The following is a 19,994-nucleotide window of genomic DNA, read 5'->3' on the forward strand; positions in this document are numbered from 1 at the left end:
AGGTTTGATCCCTGTGTCATGAATATCCCCTGAAGTAGGAAATAGCAACCCACTCCAGTATTTTTGCCTAGAAAATTCCATGGACAGAGGAGCCTTGAAGGCTATAGTCCATAAGGTTGCAAAGAGTTGGACATGACTGAGTGAGCATACACACACACACACACATATATGTGAATATATATATATATATACCAGAGCCTCTATAAGAGTCGGACATGGCTGAGTGAGCATACACACACACACATATATGTGAATATATATATATACACACACACACATACACACACACATATATATATATATATATAAACCAGAGGCTCTTTATCAATTAATCTATTATTTACAACTGTAAATAATGCTGCTATAAACATTGGGGTGCATGCATCTTTTCAAGTTATTTATTTATTAAATCACAAAATGATGTTCTTTTGTTTCAACCCAGTTGCAAGAAACAGAAGAACATGAGATCATAAAACCACTTGGTGAGGCTACTGGAAGTACTACACCCAAATCCTCTTAAGTGAGTATGAAAGTGTTAGTGCTCAGTTATGTCCGACTCTTTGCAAGCCCATGGACTGTAGCCTGCCAGGTTCCTCTGTCCATGGAATTCTCCAGGCAAGAACAGTGGAGTAGGTAACTGTGCCCTCCTCCAGGAATCTTCCTGACTCAGGGATTGAACCTGGGTCTCCTGCATTGCAGGCAGATTCTTTACTGTCTGAATCATCAGGGAAGCCCAAATCCTCTTAAAGTAAGGTTAATATTAGTTTTCCATCATCTTTTAGATGAATAGATTTAGTTCAAATTACAATAGAAATGCATGCAAAATAATAAATACTCATTGAAAAGTAGCAAAAACAAAGATATACCATTTTCATAGAATTACTATGTGAATTTAATTCAGTTGTTTAAAATGTGGTATTAAATGCTTCCCTGGTGTCTCAGATGGTAAAAAATCTGCCTTCAGTGCATAAAACCTGGGTTAAGGGAATGACAACCCATTCAGTATTCTTGCCTGGAGAATTCCAAGGATAGAGGAGCCTGACTGGCTACAGTCCATGGGGTTGCAAAGAGTGAGACATGACTGAACAACTAACACACACACACACACAAATACGGTATTAAAGCTTATTATAAAAACTCAAATGATCTCTTCCATGATAGTTCCTGAGTCTAAAACTTTAAACCATGGTAGAAAGAGGCTTAGGGGTGAATCCTTTAATTATTCAAGACCTCCATACTTTCTGATTCCTACATTTTGTAACCACCTTTGATATAGGAATTCTGTGGAAATATTGCCTAGGATATGGATTCTGTGTCAAAGTCCTAAAGTATGAAGTTATATTAGTCAGAATATATAGAAATATTTCTATCAATGTAGATATTAACTATATTTTTAACCTCTGTTAACTGACCTAGATAATGGCAGAGCAGGGTTTTCTGTGCTGTGCTAAACCTCTTCAGTCTTAGTGTCTGACTCTTTGTGACCCCATGGACTGTGGCCCCCCCAGGCTTCTCTGTCCATGGGATTCTCCAGGCAAGAATACTGGAGTGGGTTGCCATTTCCTTCTCCCAGGAACAGGGTTTTAACTAACTATATTAAGCATTATTTTGAGACATTAGAAAATGTCAGAGAGGCCAAGGGTGCCAAGAAAATGAGTGGAGTCCAATATTCCAAACTCTATCATGTTTTATGTCCAACTGCCCAAATGAGGAGACACAAGCCCACTCAAGGCAGAGCAGTCTCATGCATCACATCCATGGTGCTCTTGTCCATGGAACATGTCCACTGATCTGTTCATCTTTTTCAGAGTCTAGGAAAAGAATTAGCATTCAAACTATCACACATGGAAGACTTTATTCATTCACCGTGAAAAACCATCCAAATACCATATGAAAATTAGAAAACCCATTCTGGCTTGTTCCATATCTCCTTTTCTGTGTTCACCATGTAAGTCCTATCAGATGGGGAATAAAGTTTTTTAAATAATCAGGCACCTGTGATGTTTTTTCACTGGTAACTGTGCCCTTGCCTTCACCCATGACAGTCTTGTCGTGGTGAAAGAGCTTGTGTAACTCAATGAAGCTATGAGCCATGATGTGCAGGGCCACCTAAGACAAACAGGTCATAGTGAAGAGTACTGACAAAACATGGTCCACTGGAGAAGGAAACGGCAACCCATTCCTGTATTCTTGCCTGGAGAACCCATGAACAGTATGAAAAGGCAAAAAGATAGATGAAGGCCAGAATATGAGCCTCCCTAGGTAGGAAGGTGTCCAATATGCTACTTGTGAAGAGGAGAGGGCAATTACAAATTGCTCCAGAAAGAATGAAGTGGTTGAGCCAAAACATAAATGATGCTCAGATGTGGATGTGTCTGGTGGTGAAAATAAAGTTCAATGCTATAAAGAACAATATTGCATAAGAACCTGGAAAGTTAGGTCCATGAATCAAGATAAGTTGAACATGGTCAAGCAGAAGATGGCAAGGCTTAACAGTGATATCTTAGGAATTAGTAAACTAAAATGGGCTGAAATGAGTGAATTGAATTCAGATGACCATTATATCTACTACTGTGGGCAAGAATCCCTTAGAAGAAATGGAGTAGCCCACATTGTCAACAAGAGTGTGAGATATAGTACTTTGGTGAATTCTTAAAAATAACAGAATGTTCTCTGTTTGTTTACAAGGAAAAATGTGCAACAAGCTAGTAGAGGTGACAGAATTCCAGCTGGGCTATTTGAAATCCTAAAAGATGAAGCCGTTAAAGTGCTGCAGTCAATGTGTTCTTGGTTTCTTCAGCCATAACCAACTCTTTGTTACCCTATGGACTATAACCCACCAGGCCCCTCAGTCCATGAGATTCTCCAGACAAGAATACTGGAGTGGTTTGCCATGGTCTTCTCCAGGGGATCTTCCTGACCCAGGGATCAAACCTGTATCTCCTACATTACAGGCAGATTCTTTACAGGTAACCCATTGGGAAGTCTGCTACACTCAATATGTCAGCAAATTTGGAAAACTTATCAGTGGCCACAGGACTGGAAAATGCCAGTTTTCATTCCAATGTCAAAGAAGGACAAAGCCAAAGGATGTTCAAAAATGAAAGTGAAGTCGTTTAGTTGTGTCCAACTCTTTGCGACCCCATGGACTATAACCTATCAGACTCCTCTGACCATGGGATTTTCTAAGCAAAGATACTGGAGTGGGTTGCCATTTCCTTCTCCAGTGGGTCTTCCCAACCCAGGGATCAAACTCGGGTCTCCTGCATTGCAGGCAGATGCTTTACCATCTGAACCATCAGGGAAGCCCAAGAATGTTCAAACTACAGTACAATTAAACTCATTTCACATTCTAACAAGGTTATGCTCAAAATCTTTCATGCTATGCTTCAGCAGTACATGAACTGAGAACTTCCAGATGTACAAGCTGGGTTTAGAAAAGGCTGAGGAACCAAAGATCAAATTGCCAACATCCATAGAATGATGGAGAAAGCAAGGAAGTTCCAGAAAATTATCTACTTCTGTTTCACTGACTACGCTAAAGTCTTTGACTGTGTGGGTCACAACACACTGAAAAATTCTTAAAGACATGGGATTACCGGATCACCTTACCTGTCTCCTGAGAAACCTGTATGTAGGTCAAGAGGCAACAGTTAGAACTAGACATGGAACAATGGGCTGATTCAAAATTGGGAAAGGAGCACAAGGCTGTATATTGTCATCCTGCTTATTTAACTTCAATGCAAAGTACATCATTGTAAAGGCTGGACTGGGTGAATCACAAGCTGGAATCAAGATTGCTGGGAGAAATATCAGCACCTCAGATATGCAGTTCATACCACTTTAAAGGCAGAAAGTGAAGAAGAACTAAAGAGTCTCTTGATGAAGGTGAAAGAGTAGAGTGAAAGTTAGCTTAAAATTCAACATTCAGAAAACTAAGGTCATGGCATCCAGTCCCATCAGTTCATGGCAAATGAACAGTGACAAATTTTATTTTCTTGAACTCCAAAATCACTGGGGACAGTTACTGCAGCCATGAAAATAAAAGACACTTACTCCTTTGAAGGAAAGCTGTGACAATATCAGAGACATCATTTTGCAGACACAGTTTCATATAGTCAAAGCCATAGTTTTTCCACTAGTCATGCAAGGATCTCAGTTGGACCATAAAGAAGACTGAACACTGAAAAATTGTTTCTTTTGAATTATGTGCTGGAGAAGACTCTTGGAGTCCCTTGGATGGCAAGGAGATCAAACCAAACAATCCTAAAGGAAATCAGTCCTGAATATTCATTGGAAGGACTGATGCTAAAGCTGAAGCTCCAATACTTTGGCCACTTGATGTGATGAGCTGCCTCATTGGAAGAGACCCTGATGCTTGGAAAGACTGAAGGCAAAAGAGAAGGGGGCAGCAGGGTATTAGATTGTTAGATAGCAACACCCATTCAATGGACATGAGTTTGAGAAAACTCTGGGAGATAGTGAAGGACAGAGGGGCCTGGTGTGCTACAGTCCATGAGGTCACAGAGAGTTGGACATGATTTAGTGACTGAACAACAATTGTGGCCTCTCCACTTTTTCACATACATTCTGTAAGAACCTTAAGTTCTGTCTCATTTTAACATCCCAACAATTCTATACAAGGTAGATCTTGGATCATACCCATGTTACAGAGGAAGAAACCAATGCCTAGGGCTAAGCGGTTTTCCAAAAGCCATACAGCCAGTAAATGATGGTGCTAGAGTGTGAACCCAGGTTTATTATTTCAGAGCTATGCTTTCAACTGATAAACCATTAGGTATCCTAATTAGGGCTTTTGTTTTAAAAAATCAGTGCATATTCTAGCTCTCCAGCAAACTCATGGCTTTGTTCCTTAGGCCTTACATTCTCAGATGTAAGGATGACTCAGGACAGATCAGCTCTTCTATAGGAAAGTTCAATCTTGGTTTATTTAATTTTGCACTTAATTTGATCCTTATGTTTGGCAGAATATTGGTCTCGCAGAGATGGCCAATTCCTAATTCCTGGAATTTAAGATTACGTTAGGCTACATGACAATGGGGAATAAAGTTTACAGATGAAATTAAGTTTGCTAGTCAACCAACATTAAGATAGGGAGATTATTTTGAATTATCCAGGTGAGCTTAAAGTAATCACAAGGGTCCTTAGTAGTGAAAGAAGGAGGCAGAAGAGGAGGTCTGATCAATGTGATGTGAAAAGAACATGACCCTCTGCTGCTGGCTTTGAAGACAGAGGAAGGTGGCCACAAGCCAAGGAATGCAAGTGACCTCTGGAATCTAGAAAAGGCAAAGCACAGGATTTCTCCTGGAGCCAACAGAAGGAATGCAGCCTTGTCAACACCTTGGTTTTAGCCCAGTGAGACATTGCTGACTTCTGACCTCCAGAACTATAAGAAAATAAATTTGTGTTGTTTTAAGCTACAAATTAAACAAGAAGTACATGTTTGGATTTCCTGTGACCCCATTTAATTTTAATCTTTTAATTTGTTATCAACAATACAGAAGATCTGTCTAACCAATGGGCCTTCTCAAGACAAAATTCTTTTCCTTGAAAATGAGCATTCATTGAGTGTAATAATTAGGGAAAATTGGTTATTCTCACTGAACATACTATTCCATAAGAAACTAATCTTATGCATCTTGTTTATTATTATTTCACTTAAAAAAATGAATCAATACATTGAGCTGTTTATACTCAAAACAAAGTTTATAATCAATTTATGTTCTTAAGACTGTACACATGACTAAAATCTGAAAATCTTATTAAATTTTTAGTACTTATAACATTGCTTCATGCCAGTGACAGAAACTTAATAATAAACAGTTTCATGGAATAATTTCATCTCAACCACAATATTATAATTGTATATAGCCAGTGTCAAAAAAATGGCTCATAGAACAAAACTGGTCATGCTACCTGATGCTGAAAATAAAGTTTTATTGGAAAATAGACACAACTGTTTGTTTATGCACTCTCTATAACTGCTGTCACAGAAAAATAGTAAAGTCATTGTGACAGAGGTTGTATGAGACAGATTTTCATACCTTACAATACAGACAAAATGATCTGACAGATATTGTCTTATTTTTCACTTTAAACATTTAGTTATAATTTAGACTGTGAATGTTTAAAACTCCAAATTCCCATGTTTAAAACTCACTCAAAAATTCACAATAATCAAGAAAATCAGAAATATAGGATATTGACCAAAGTAGACAGTCATATTAAAATAAAAATTACTAAATATTAGTCATAATAAACCAAATTCAGAAAAAAGGAAGTAGAATTAGTCTACTAAAGATATAAAGAATAATGTTAAATCACTGAAAGAAGTTTTCAAAGAATGACATATAAAAATAACTCCAGATTCGTCACACAGCATACTTTCAAGTTTAAATATAATAGACTGTTCCAAATGATTCAAAACAATGCACAACCATTGATTCATCTGCATGAATCAGCATTATCATGAGCAGATAATAGCACAAAAAACTGATGGAGCAATTACATTTGTGTGATACAGCAATTCTATGTAAATATTTAATTGGCATATATCCATAGTTCCTAGAAAGAAGTAGTCATTCTAATAAAATAGAATTTATTCCAGAAGTTAAAAGATGGTATAATATTACAAAAATTATTAGTATATCATTATCTATAGATTTGAGAAGAATAGATGAATGGTAATATCAAGAGATTTTTTTCTGTCCTTTGCTATTAAATTTAATGCCAGTTCATTTTTTTTTTAAGAACTAAAGTAGGAATAGAAGCTCTGTATCTAGTATAATAAACTATCTTAAAACAATAAATTCATACTTAATCTGAGCTAGAAAGTTCAGTTCAGTTCAGTCACTCAGTCATGTCTGACTCTTTGCGATCCCATGGACTGCAGCATGCCAGGTCTATCTGTCTAGCACCAACTCCCGAAGTTTACTCAAACTCATGTCCATTGAGTCGGTGATGCCATCCAACCATCTCATCCTTTGTTGTCCCCTTCCCCTCCCTCCTTCAATCTTTCGCAGCATCAGGGTCTTTTCAAAAGAGTCAGTTTTTCACATCAGGTGGCCAAAGTATTGGAGTTTCAGCTTCAGCATCAGTCCTTCCAATGAATAGTCAGGACTGATTTCCTTTAGGATGGACATGTTGGATCTCCTTGCAGTCCAAGGGACTCTCAAGAGTCTCCAACACCACAATCCAAAAGCATCAATTCTTTGGCACTCAGCTTTCTTTATAGTCCAACTCTCACATCCATACACGTCTGTTGGAAAAACCATAGCTTTGACTAGACAGACCTTTGTGGGCAAAGTAATGTCTCTGCTTTTTAATATGCTGTCTAGGTTGGTCACAGCTTTTCTTCCAAGGAGTAAGCATCTTTTAATTTCATAGCTGCAGTCACCATCTGCAGTGATTTTGGAGCCCCCCCAAAGATAATCTGTCCCTGTTTCCACTGTTTCCCCATCTATTTGCCATGAAGTGATGGGACCAGATGCCATGATCTTAGGTTTCTGAATGTTGAGTTTTAAGCCAACATTTTTACTCTCCTCTTTCACTTTCATGAAGAGACTCTTTAGTTCTTCATTTTCTGCCATAAGGGTGATGTCATCTGCGTATCTGAGGTTATTGATATTTCTCCTGGCAATCTTGATTCCAGCTTGATAATTGCTTCCCAAATTGCCGTTTTTTTGTGTCCAGGTTTCACACAGTGTTTCCCTAAACAAAGAAGCTACATGATCAGTAATTTTGAGAAAGTTAGGTGTGGTGTGGGTATTTAAAGTATTTAAAGACTCCAAGAAGTCTGTCAGTAAGTAAATCAGACTGTCTTGTTTAAACCAGAATTTTTCAAACTAAGATTTCATAGCATCCATTTTCCTCAATAATTCTTTTTAGGATTCCATTAATCACATTCCAAAGAACTTACGTTAGGAAATAATTAGTCATATACATACTTATGGTGCATGAGTGGGAAATAAGTTCTATTGTATTTAAATCTCTGTACATGAGACTATTTGGTACTGCTTTTACTTGACTATAACTAGTGCACTTATTACTGGGAAGAGCAGTTGGTTCTATTACCTCTACATTCATCCCAAACCCATCATTTTCTGACATAGCCTTTGTTCAAGTGTCTATCATCCTTCACCTGAATTATTTGGAACACATCTAACTCATCTTCTTGTTTCCACTCCTGTTTCCATACAATCTGTTTTCCGCTAAGCAAATAGAGAAGTATTTGAAGTACTTTTTCAAAATTGGGAATCAGGTCACATCTGCTATGGGCTGAATTTTGCCTCCCCAAATTCATACATTGAAATCTCAGCCTCCAGGACCTCAGAATGTGTGTGTATTTGGAGACAGGACATTTAAAGAAGAAATTAAGGTCATATGGGTGGATCCTAATTCAATACAACTGGTGATTTTGCAAGAGGACATTAAGACACAGATAGACACAAAGGAAAGACGGTGAAAAGATGCTGAAAGAAGACGGCCATCTGCAAGTCAAGGAGAGACCCTCCGAAGAAATCAACCTTGCCTACACTTTGATTTGGACTTCTAGCCTCCAGAACTGGGAAGAATTAAATTTCTGTTGTTTGAGCCCCTCAATTTGTGGAGCTTTGTAATGGCAAACTTAGCAAGTGAATAAAATGTCCTGTCCTGTTTAAAATATTTCAGTAACTAAATACAATCTAAACTTCTTCCCCTAGCACAGAAGCTGCTGCATTTTCGGTGGCTCAGACGAAAAAGAGTCTGCCTGTTTGCGGGAGACTAGCATTTGATCCCTGGGTTGGGAAGATCCCCTGGAGAAGGAAATGGCAACTCACTCCAGTATTCTTGCCTGGAAAATCCCATGGGTGGAGGAGCCTGGCAGGCTACAGACCATGGGGTCGTAAAGAGTTGAACACGCCTGAGCAGCTTCACTTTCACGTTCACTCTTAACTTTCTTCATTCACCTCCAGTAACACTGCTTTTATTTCTTTCATTAAACATGGTAAAATTGTTCCTTCATCAAGTCATTTGCACTCTTCCTTCAGTCTAGAAAACTCTATAATATGGTATGGTGTTATATATAATAACAAAATTAGAAACAACTTACTTGTCCAACAATGGGAAACAGTTCAATGAATCATTATATCACACAAATGACAATATTCATTCCATCTTGTTTCAGGTATTATACTTCCAAAAATCTGTCCCCCACTGGACATAGAACATGAGATTAGGTGCTCCACACACCCTTAGCCACAGGATAGATGTTTTGACCTAAGCCAGGCCAGTGGAATATTACCCTCAATTTTTAATATTTTCAGATCAAAGGAAGAGAGAATGAGATAGTCACTTACTCACTTCATAGCAGGTCCCTAGACAGGACCTTGAGCAGTTTCTGCTCACAAGGTCCCCCTGGTTTGTCTGGTTCCTATCATGGATGAGACCATGCTAGGGTCTACTGTTCTGCCTTCTGGTTGTCAAAATAGTTCACTACTTCTACTGGGGCTTAGAGTCAACCCAAAATATGCAAAAGCAATATATTGATTATTTTGAATTAAGATTACTTAAGAAACAGCCAATGCAAGATGGACACTTCGACCCTACTTTCTGAGTCCTTGAAAGCAGGAAGCAAATCTCTTATGTAAAACATAACAATGCCTTGCCGCCACAGATAGGGAATTTGCGGCCAAGAAGCCTGTAAATCATACCTTGTTACTTCCTTACTAATTGACTATTCCAAGCCCAAGTTCTTGTTTAGATTCTTTACTAATTAAGGACCCCACATTTCTTTGTCCCATCAATTGCAAATATATATTTTTTTCATATAAAAAGTATAAAAATTCCTTACTTTGGATACTTTTTGGGTCTTACTTCTTTGATCCCTCCATGTGCACAAATTAAATTTTTTTCTTCCTTTAAATCGGTCTTGCGTCAATTTAAGTATTCCACCAGCTCAAAGAACTCAGGAAGGTAACGGGGAAGTTTCCCCTCCCCTACACTCCCATACTTGTTTGTAAATAGATATTGCTATGAGACTCCTTCATTGCCCCACCAAACTAACCCTTTCCTTTAGGGTCTCGCAGCTCATCCAACAATTGAGCAAATAAAAGCATAACACCAAACCCAGCATCTCCTGGTGACATGGATTCTTAAAGATACAGTCCCCTATGCCATTTAAGTTCTTAAATATTTTGATTATTTCTTCTTTCTATCCTAACCAAGTCCCTCTGATCTTGTATGTTCACTTATATTTTTCCTTTAACTTTATATTTGCTATTTTTTTAATTCAGTATTTGTGGTGACAAAAGTATCTGTGGTTATTTGATGTGCTCTGAGTTTTGTTTTCAACTTAAATCATGTTTGAAAACGTCAGAAAATTCTTAATGCTAAACTAAAAAATAAGCGTACAGAACTATAGTATGCCCACATTTATTTAAAATATATTTTGAAATATTGACACAAATAAAATATTGAGATCCATACAAAATGTCAAATACAACAAAATCTTATAATGATCATTTTTTGGTATTGGCATTCATAGGAGATACTTATTTTTCCTTTTTTTTTTTTCTTTCAAAAATGCATTTCTGTGTTTGTGTATACTTTAAAAGTATAACTTAAAAGTTAGTTAGGATGGCCTAAAGCTCCATCAAGGGGCTTCCCTGTGTCAGGTCCTATTGTAGGTAAATTTACACCCTTATAATTAATGATTACTATATGTCATAGATGTTTTAAGCTTCTGTGGAAATGAGAGATTTCCTCAAGATCACAGTATAAACAGTTGAATGGAACTGGAAGCCATGTACTCTCACACTCGTTTCTTCCCTTAAGCCACCGTGCCTAATTAATGCATTAGAATTCCTGGGTTAGAGCTATCACTGATTGTTAATATTCCAATTGCACACATTGATCTTCTTCACCTCATATATCTATGTAATATTCATCAAATTCATGTGCAATTCTTGCTGATTATCTTGACAAACTGACTGGATGTTAATTTACACAGTCTTACAAGATGATAGATTATATGGTTACCCAATTTTTAGAGGTTGTGTCCATTCTCAATGTACAGTTGTTTGGGGAAAATAGTCCTTCAGCTACCACTGGCCTTCTCTGTATTACTGGAGTGTACCTGGGGACAATTTCAACCTAGGGGGCACAGTAACACAAATGCATTTGATTTTCAAGGCAAAAACTGGGAGACAGGGTGGTATTATCGTAGGTAGTTTTTAGCTAGGTTTTTCTTGGATGAACGCTTTGAAAAATACCACACGGCCATAAAATTCTGGAAACAAAACTCACTTCAAAATGTTGAATTGGGTTTATAAACCAGCAGACAGAAAGGGTTATGTTCATCAGCCAAGCCTTCTGGTGGAACATAGTTAGCGCTGGGCCTGGCTTCACATTTAATGCAAGGAAGAAATGCCTCTTGGATGCCTCACTTCCCAGCATGGAAGGTTCTGAGGATCATCTGCCAAGTGGGTAGATTAAATGCTATACAGGAACATTATTTTTTTAACATGACAACAACAAAACTTTATTCACTTACAGTTCTGGAGTTTACAAGTCCTAAATCAAGGCGTCAGGAGGGCCATATGCCTGCTGACACCTATAAGGGAAAAGCCTTACCCCTCTGGCCTCCAGCAATCCTTGGCTTACCTTGGCTTGTAGAGACATCCCTCCAATCTCTGCCTCTGTTGTAACATAAGTCTTCTTTACCTTGTGTATGTCTGTGTCTCTTCTCCATCTTTTATAAGGACATTAGTCATTCTGGATTAAGAGCCCACCCTATTTCAGCATGACCTCATCTTATTTAATTATATCTTCAGCCACCCTATTTCAAAATGAAGTCATAAACACAGGAACATTTTTATGAAACTTTCTGGACTTCTCTTCCAGAGGGGAAAAATGCTAAAGTTACTATAAATAAATATATTTTGAAGTGAATTATAATTTATTATAAATTAATAGCCTTATTAAGTTCACAGTTTGATAACAAGTACGAATTACTTGGGAATTTGTACCTACCAGTGGACAATTGAATGTCTATGGTATTACAGTTGGCCTCTGAATTTGTCCCCTGGTGATCTCTCTCTCCTCATCTCCAGGCCAAACTCAGAGGAGCTGATGGAATGTTTGGAACAGCCAATATGTGGAAGCAGCCTGGGTCCCTGAATAATCTGGTTGTCTACCTATCAAATAATTGACACAAATGAGAAATAAACTTGATTGTGATAACAAATACATATATATATATATATATATATACATACATATATATATATATAAAATCCATATGTGTATATATATATATGGGTAGATAGGTATTTATACATTCATAATATATAAAAATGCCCATAATAGCTATAATAAAATAAGGAACTCTCCAAATGCCCATGTGGCACAAGTGATAAAGAACCCACCTGCCAACGGAGGTGACGTAACAAACTCGGATCCCATCCTTGGGTGGCAAAGATGCTCTGGAGAAGAAAATGGCACCTCACTCCAGTATTCTTGCCTGGAGAATCCCATGGACAGAGGAGGCTGGTGGGCTACAGTTCACGAGGTCGCAAAGAGTCGGATACAACTGAGCGCTCAGCACACAAATGCCATAAGAAAAAGAAATGCACTATTGAACCTGAATGAAGAAGAAACCCATCCAGAGTGGCTACAACACAGGAGAGGCAGTCTTTTCTAGGAAGCATTCTCTGACAACTCGTTCCTGACTAAAGCCTCTTACTTGATCTGGTGTAAAGCCCACTAGGTTTTCTTGTCTGACACCCAGCTGTACACTCAGCTCCCCTGGGGCAGGACTGTATCTAGTTTATCTCTGACTACCTCATACTTCCCGGGTGGCCCTAGGGGCAAAGAACATACCTGCCAGTGCAGGAGACATAAGAGATGCAAGTTCGATCCCTGAGTCAGGAAGATCCCTGGAGAAGGGCGTGGCAACCCACTCTGGCATTCTAGCCTGGGGAGTCCCAAGGACAGAGGAGCCTGGTGGGTTATGGTCCATTAGGTCGCAAAGAGCCAGACACCATTGAAGCGACTTGGCACAACTTGGTCCTGCTTAATGCCAGACATTCAGCAGTCTCTCAGCAAACAGCTCTTTAAGGAGTGATATATGAAAATGAGAAACACTTCATGCTTAGAGAGAGCAGTAGAGGTGAAATTTGTTGCATAATAGAGTTTCAATGAGTGAAAGCTGTGATGAGAATGTTTCAGAGCAAACAGCATGAGCAGTGGGTACAAAGCAGGTAAGCCATGCTACCTAAGACAGGCTCAAGGACTGATGATATTACAGAGAAGGAGTCTTTGGCATTATATTTTTATATAGAAATTTACACTCTTTTGTGATTATTAGCCGGATGAGCCCAGACCTTTATCTACTGGCATTTGCCTCTGTCTTTAATGTATGTATGGCTGTTATTGTGAGTATGTAAATTGAGATAAATAGCACAAAGAACTTGGATAACATCCTCAAAAATAAAGCCATATAAAATTATAGTCTCAAAATGATAATGGTGTCTATGTGTAGAAAACAAAGTTGATGAATATTTCAGTAACACTAACTTCTTACTCTGATAACTGACAAATAAGAAAAATGCAAAACAAAGTATCATAATGATATTGCAGATATCAAAATAACTTACCAGTAAGATTAGCATTTTGTTCAATTAGTTAGCGTTTTACTAACAAATCATGTAAAATCATTTATTTGTCCAAAGTATATTTTTTTATTAAATGTATAGTATGAGTCAGGCATTGTTCCTAGCGCTGGTTATGTACTAGGAAGAAAATAAACCTGTCTTGTTTGGGAATTAGGGAATGTTGGTGTAGATAGGGGAGGAAATAAATTGTGGAAAGTGATAGATTAAAATGAGTACTATGAAAAAAAGCTACAGAATGTGAAGATTTGAAATAACTGTGGGGACCACTTGGACAAAATCAGTAGAAAGGCTTTTCTATCAAAGCAATTTTTAAGCTAAGACATATGAGGGGAAGAACCAGGCAGGCAGGATGGGGAGGCCAGTGACTCACATGTGTCTTTTATCTCAGCTATTGATCAGAGTATCTGTCCTTTCTTCTTTTCTTCCTCAAATATTTGGTGTGTGGCTCTCTTAGATAAATCAGTGTGTTTAGTGATTAAAGAGATAGAAAGTAGACCAGACACATTTCTTATCTTCAGGAAGCTTAGAGTAAATGGAAGGATAATAAATTCGAAGTTGTGACTGACAGTGGAATGCCGACTTGTCAGAGGTGCTTGTGAAATATTTAAGAAATTTGCAAACTGGTTATTACACAGTTAGTAACTTGAAATTGGCTCCGATGAGAATACTGACACTACAATCATTGACAAAACTACAAATTAGGGTGTTTTTCCCTCCAGATGGTTGGTGGTTAAATATTTACCAGTACTTTACTGGTTGTGAGCAAAACTGACTCAGAGGAGGAACAGAGGCTGTTGTCTGTCTTTGGTTTCCTGTGGGCTGACTCCTATCAGTTGTTCAAGTGGGGTGTGATTTTAAAACAGCAAAGAGAGGATTAAGTCATAGCTCCATCTTGATTTTGGTAATCCAGAGGGCTTTCAGCAGCATTTACAGTTGGAAACTTAAGACTGTAAATGTGATAAGATCGCGGGCCGTATGGCTGTTACTCTCCACTCACCCCAAGCATCCACCATATCTGTGACCACGGCTGACCTGTGTTTTCTCTCCATCAGCCCTTTCCCCATCACGCTCTCCATCTGTCCCGGCCAGCTATCTTTCTTAAAAATACGACATGATAGCTCCCATCCTAGGAAAGAAATTCTTCCTTTACCTCACAGGCTCATATCTCCGTAGCTCTGTTTCTTCGTTCCTTGTTCTGCTGAAAGGACTGTCTCTATGTCCCCCAAATCCTTATTTCTGTTCTCCTTTGGATCAGCTACAGGCAGCTTTTGTCTCCACTTCACTAAACTCTTCCTCTGAAGGGCGCGCGTACAAAGAGAGTTTTCAGTCCGCTCCTTCCTCGGTCTTTCAGGGGAATTTGGCACAGAGAGTGACTCATCCCTCTTCAAATTCTTGCTTGTGTGAGAGGCACGTTCTCCCTATTCTTCCCCACCTCGCTGGCCACTCCCAAGTCTCCTTGGCTCATCCAGATTCCAAAACCTAAATTCAGAAGCTCCCCAGGGTCCAGTCATCGAAAATCACTTTTCTCTGTTTACATTCACTGCCATCTATGGAGCTGATGACTCTGAAACACTATTTCCAGGCTGACTGTTCTGAGTTCTCAGCCCCCAGCACAGCAGGGAGCTCTTTCCATAATTTGGCCTCTGCCTTGCTCTCCATCACTGTCTCCTGCTCTTCTCCTGACTCTCCACCCTTTATCACACCAGACTTCTTATTTTTCTTCTTAAAGTAATAAAGCTGAGTTGTTTCCTCAGGACCTTTTATTTGAGGTTTTGTCTGCTTGGAATATTCCAGACCTATTTCTTTCATGACCTACTGTCATATGTCATTCAAGGTTCAACTCAAGTGTTACCTCCCTGACCACTTCTAAAATGGCAGCTTTATTGGCTTACACTTATTTATTTTTCTTCATACTGTTATTATAATATTATATATCCCATTATTTAATATAGTGTGCCAGTGTATTTTCTAAGATATCAGTTGGTACAATATTACCTATTTATTGCATACTACATAGCATAAAATTGAAAAATATAACTTCATGTATAATATAACAATACAATGTGATGTAATATAATAAATCACTAGAATGTAAGCTCCTTGAGAATGAAACCTTCCTTCCATTTCTTACAAACTACAGTGTCCAACATATAGTAAGAATTCAAATTTTTCTGAATGACTGAAAAAAATTAACTAAACATCAATGATCCTCTCATATTCTTTTTACGTAGTAATTTTTCACCCTTCCTCACTCCTCATCACCCCACTTTTTTCCATTGAAGACACAATGTTCACCTCTAGGCCATTCAGCAATAATAATAATAAGGCAGTACTTGAATCCAGATCTTTTCATTATTTTGTACTTTGAATCTATTTTTTCCCATTTATAGTGCCACTGAAACAATAATATTTCTTAGATGATATCCATTCATGTATAATATGGCTCCCTCTGGAATTTCTGGCCACTGAATTTATTTATCAGGAAGATCTATTGAAGATCTCCACTCAATTGGCATTTGAGATCCAAAAACAAACGAATACTGTTTTTGCATTCAATGAACTCTCTGCTTTACACAAGCACACATCCACAAAAATATTACAATGATTTCTGGGGAAAACGTTTCACAATCTGCACATGAAGCCTCATGTTTCAACTTTAAAAATTCCGTCTGCAGGATTAGTTACATACATAATCACAATACACATGTACGTACTATGTAACAAACTTAATTGTATGGATGCGTGTGTGCATGCTTACTAAGTTGCTTCAGGCCTCTTTGACTCTGCAACCCTATGGACTGTATCCCACCAGGTTCCTCTGCCATGGGATTCTCCAGACAAGAATACTGATGTGGGTGGCCATGTCCTCCTCCAGGGGATCTTCCTGACCCAGAGATCAAATCCACTTCTCTTATGTCTCCTGCATTGGCAGGCAGGTTCTTCACCACTAGCGCCATCTAGGAAACCCAGTTGTATGGATGGTTTATGTTAATTTTTCCTATTTTTTAAGGGCTAGATATAAGTACAGAAACACCTGGTCTCAGCAGGAAAAATTATCTCATCTTATTTGCCAAATAGTGAGCATCAAAATCAGATACTAAACTAGGAAACAGCAACTTCCCTTGTATCTCCACACAGTTCTTGCCTTCAACAGAGAGTCAATGGAAAGGAAAAGGTAAAGGCTTTAATTGTTCATTTTTTCCAACTTGGAAAAAAATTTTAATAGTTGTTCTTCACTCTGAATATCAGTTATTCCTTTCACCGACTTGTATTATCTTTCCATATACACATTTTTTCCAGGATCATATTTGTCTGTGAATGACCTCAAAGGTAATTTATTTTGCAAGTTCATGTTTGATCTATGTGGCATGACAAATAGCTTTCATATTATTTAGCTGACTAAGATGGAAGTTTGAAAAGGAAATTCTATTCAACAGTCTGTCAGCTGGCTGCTAGTGCACTTAATGGGTCGGAGTGCTAAGATTCAAACTGTCTGCAGAAGCAATACCACTGGTATTTTCAAATTTTTAAAGGCTACCAAATTCTTTCATCTTAGGATGATGCTAACTTTACCTTAATGAGCATAGTTCTGGTGAAGACTGTTGCTAAATGCACAAAATTTGTGCAAGTGTTGATTAAATAATCTCAAGTATTCAGTAATATTCTTTGTAAGAATTTACCTCATAAGAAGTATGGACTTGAAATTGTCTTCAAAAAGTACTAAAAGTTTTTTATTATAAAATCTAATATTTAGCTTCTACAGTATATGTTATAGTGATTTTTTTCTTTTGTTAGCATTCTGAATACAAGAATTACACTGAGGACTGAAGGTTTTAAACACCTTGTTATTTTTAAAATGTAGAATAATACTAAGATAGCAATGACAATGGTAATAATTAACATATTCATACCAGGTATCAGGTACTCTTTTGCAATGTAAATTGTTTGTGACCCTTAAGAAAATCTTTTTTTTTTCCATTTATTTTTATTAGTTGGAGGCTAATTACTTTACAATATTGTAGTGGTTTTTGCCATACATTGACATGAATCAACCATGGATTTACATATATTCCCCATCCCAAATCCCCCACCCACCTCCCTCTCCACCCGATCCGATCCCTCTGGGTCTTCCCAGGGCACCAGCCCCAAGCACTTGTCTCATACATCCAACCTGGGCTGGTGATCTGTTTCACCCTTGATAATATACATGTTTCGATGCTGTTATCTCCTAGAGGAGAACATAGGCAAGACACTCTTTGACATAAATCATAGCAGGATCCTCTATGAGCCACCTCCCAGAATATTGGAAATAAAAGCAAAAATAAACAAATGGGACCTAATTAAACTTAACAGCTTTTGCACAACAAAGGAAACTATAAGCAAGGTGAAAAGACAGCCCTCAGATTGGGAGAAAATAATAGCAAACGAAGCAACAGACAAAGGATTAATCTCAAAAATATACAAGCAACTCCTGAAGCTCAATTCCAGAAAAATAAATGACCCAATCAAAAAATGGGCTAAAGAACTAAACAGACATTTCTCCAAAGAAGACATACAGATGGCTAACAAACACATGAAAAGATGCTCAACATCACTCATCATCAGAGAAATGCAAATCAAAACCACAATGAGGTACCTTTACACGCCAGTCAGGATGGCTGCTATCCAAAAGTCTACAAGCAACAAATGCTGGAGAGGGTGTGGAGAAAAGGGAACCCTCTTACACTGTTGGTGGGAATGCAAACTAGTACAGCCGCTATGGAGAACAGTGCGGAGATTTCTTAAAAATGTGGAAATAGAAGAAAATCTTTGATCAGAGCTGTATGAGTAGTGTAAAAGGAACATCATTGTTGTTGTTTAGCTCTTGAGATGCCATGTATTGTAGCCCATCAGGCTTCTCTGTCCATGGAATTCCCAGGCAAGCATGCTAGAGTGGATTACCATTTCCTCCTCTGATCTTCCCAACTCAGGAATCCAACCTGTCTCGTGCATTGGAAGATGGATTCTTTACCACTGAGCCATCAGAGCTCAAAGTCCCATTGAGATTTTACTCAAAGACTGCCACTTTTTTCACAGTACAAGTTGAGCACAAAATACAGGCCAACCCCAGGACCAAATACTTCCCCACTCCCCAAACAGTGACGCAAACATGTGCTCTTAAAATGTGCAAGAGGGAAGGTCATCCCAGTGTTCTTGACATCAAGAACATCTTGTTCTTGACATCAGAATTTTCTGAAAAGCAATAAATCAGGATGTTTGTATATACTTAACTGACACTTGTCTTTTATATTTTAATTTTTTCCAGTTTTTAAAATATTGAAATATAGTTTATTTAAAATGTTGTGTTAGTTTCAGAAAAGCAATTCAGTTACAAATATACGTATTCTTTTTTTTACATTTTCTCATATCATAGGTTATTTTAAGATATTGAATATAGTTTCCTGTTCTATAAAGCAGGTCCTTAACTGGTTATCTGTTTTATACATAGTAGTGTATATATCAAAATCCCAAACTCTTAATTTATCTCCTGATGTTTAAATATTTATTGCTGATTTAAGCTCAATGAATAATATTTTTACTATAATATAGAAAATACCTGAGATATCTTGATTTATAATAAATCCATACTTTGGTCTTCATCCTTGGCTTCTGACACACAGCTCCAACATTCCTTATAATTCACCAGGTGATGAAAGCCACAGAGTCATCTTTTGTTGTAATATTTAATCTTTGATCCCATTTCCTGAAATAGCTCCAGAGTAATACAAGTGAAATGCAAGTCTCTTGTTCTCAATCATGCTTGAGTTTATCTTAATGAAGTGATTTTTGGAAAACTCCTTGGTAACCAAAGGATGGAAACTGGTTGCCAAGGGAACCAATCATGTAACTAAAAGGGTTAGTACTTTCAGCCCCTCCCTCTGACCTCTGAGGAAGAGAGAAGAGGTGGAGTTTGAATCAATTACCAATGGTCAGTGATTTAATCAATCATGCTTATGTATCGAATCTTCCATTAAAAAAAAAAAAACCTGAACAGCAGGGTCTGGAGCACTTCCTGGTTGCGAGCACAGGGAGATGCTGGGAGGCGGTACCAGGAGAACAGAGAAGCTTGTGCCCCTCCTGCCTACCTGCCACACACATACACAGATCTACTGTCTGGTGCTTCTGAGTTATATCTTTTTTTTTATCATAAACTGGTAATCTAGTAAGTGAACTATTTTCCTGAGTTTTGTGTGCTGCTCTAGCAAAGTACCTTAGTAGGTGGTGGTGGCAACTTTTGATTTTATAAGCAGTGAGTCTTAACAACCTGGACCTGTGATT

The 19,994-nt window shown here is 38.0% G+C and overlaps 2 long non-coding RNA genes across 2 annotated transcripts in view; both read right to left on the reverse strand.

The window, feature by feature from the left end:
- Positions 1–15,024, reverse strand: part of LOC136150741 (uncharacterized) — an 85,996-nt gene extending 70,972 nt beyond the window's left edge. Inside the window, exon 1 of the long non-coding RNA XR_010659919.1 lies at positions 14,827–15,024. This is a non-coding gene — a long non-coding RNA (uncharacterized lncRNA). The remainder of the gene's footprint in view (positions 1–14,826) is intronic.
- On the reverse strand, positions 6,932–12,520 carry LOC136150742 (uncharacterized). Its single transcript, XR_010659920.1, has 3 exons — positions 12,429–12,520; positions 12,034–12,197; positions 6,932–7,731 (listed from the first exon to the last, which is right to left on the reverse strand). It is a non-coding gene; the product is annotated as an uncharacterized lncRNA (long non-coding RNA).
- Positions 15,025–19,994: the final 4,970 nt, after the last annotated feature.

This window comes from Muntiacus reevesi, chromosome 19 (assembly GCF_963930625.1).
Source record: "Muntiacus reevesi chromosome 19, mMunRee1.1, whole genome shotgun sequence".
Taxonomy (NCBI): domain Eukaryota; kingdom Metazoa; phylum Chordata; class Mammalia; order Artiodactyla; family Cervidae; genus Muntiacus; species Muntiacus reevesi.